Below are 1542 nucleotides of genomic sequence, written 5' to 3'. Positions count from 1 at the left end.
ACACCTGCACTCCCATGTTCATCACAGCTCTATTTACAGTAGCCAAGAGTGGGAACCAACCTGTCCATCAACAGATGACTGGATAAGGAAGACGGGGCATATACACACATTTGGAATACTGCTCTGTAGTATGGAGTACTATTCTGCCATAAAGAGGAATGAAATTCTGCTATTTGCAGCAACATGAATAAACTTGGAGAAAATTATGTGAAGTGCAATAAGCCAAGTACAGAAAGAGAAATACTGCATGATCTCAGTCATAAGTAGGAGCTGAAAAAATTAAAAATAAACAGATAAACAACAACAAAAAAGAAAAATACAACAATAACAATAATTCATTGAACTTTCAAAAGGAGAGAATAGAACTGAGGCCACCAGAAGTGGTAAAGGGGGAGGGGGAAGGCGGATTAACAGGAAATTGGTAAATGGCCACAAAAAATGATCACATTGTGTAATGATAAATATAGGAATAAAAAATGATAAATACATGTAAGTGTCCAACTTGTCCAAGTGTGCTACCACACAGCCCGTATTTCTCTTTTTCATATATAGGATTTTATGTCAAATACCTTATGAAAAAAAGTTTAACTGTTCCCTGTGGGGTTTTTCTGAGGATTCACTGAGCATCTCTATCTAAACAAGGAAAGGGTGAGTTTGGAACGGGCTGCTCTCTCCGACCTGGCGCAGGTGCCCGGCAATCTCCGTACCCTCTTCCTCGTGGTCACAAATCCTAAGGTCAACCATCTGTCCCAGGAGCTTTTGGGAAGCAATTTCAAGCAGACCGACAGTTTCTTAGGACCTACTGTATTTTCCTTTTCCCAACTCTAGTCTTTTTGGTACTTATACTATTCTCTGTGATGCCTTGAAAATCACCAGAAAAGGGTCCCACATTATATGCAGGAGCAGCAGCATCTTCAGAAGGCCCCGCAGAAGTCACCTGCGTCTGGAGTCTGCATCTCAGGTGAAACTCCCCGCACTGCCCCACACGTGCTGCTCCCTACAAGGATGGCAAGGCCATGGCAGCTCCGATTTCCACTGCAGCACAGAAAAACATGCATGGGGCACATGCTGACAAAGAAAACCCAGCGCCGGTGCCTTCCTCTCCAGGCCCTGTGCAGGCTGCAGGCCCAGACATTTCCAGACCGGCCAGCTGGGGTCCTCAGGGACCGCACTTTCCCTTGGGCTCCTGCAGGGCACAAATGGCAATCCCCAGCAGTGGCCAGGGCGGATTGGAAGGTAACGAGGTCACGGCCAGCTTCAGACTGAGTGTGTTTCCTCCTCCCACACCTCGGCTCTGGGCGGTGCCCTTGCCAGGCCACACCCAGGGCTCATGAGTCACAGCTCCATGCACATCCGGAGCTGCTCACAAAGGCACCGCCGAGCTGGGAAAGGACAGCTCTTACCTCCTTTCTCAGCAGTTGATCTGCATGAAGTGAAAGTACCAGACCAAGCTCATTACAGAATCAAGATTTTCAGGATACTTTCCTTTGGGATTTGGATTTGGGGTTTTATGAAATAGCAGCTCAGTCAGCATGTGACCAG

The sequence above is a fragment of the Galeopterus variegatus genome, unplaced genomic scaffold (assembly GCF_000696425.1).
Source record: "Galeopterus variegatus unplaced genomic scaffold, G_variegatus-3.0.2 Scaffold3485, whole genome shotgun sequence".
In the NCBI taxonomy this organism is placed as follows: Eukaryota; Metazoa; Chordata; class Mammalia; order Dermoptera; family Cynocephalidae; genus Galeopterus; species Galeopterus variegatus.
This window is presented reverse-complemented; position numbering follows the sequence as displayed.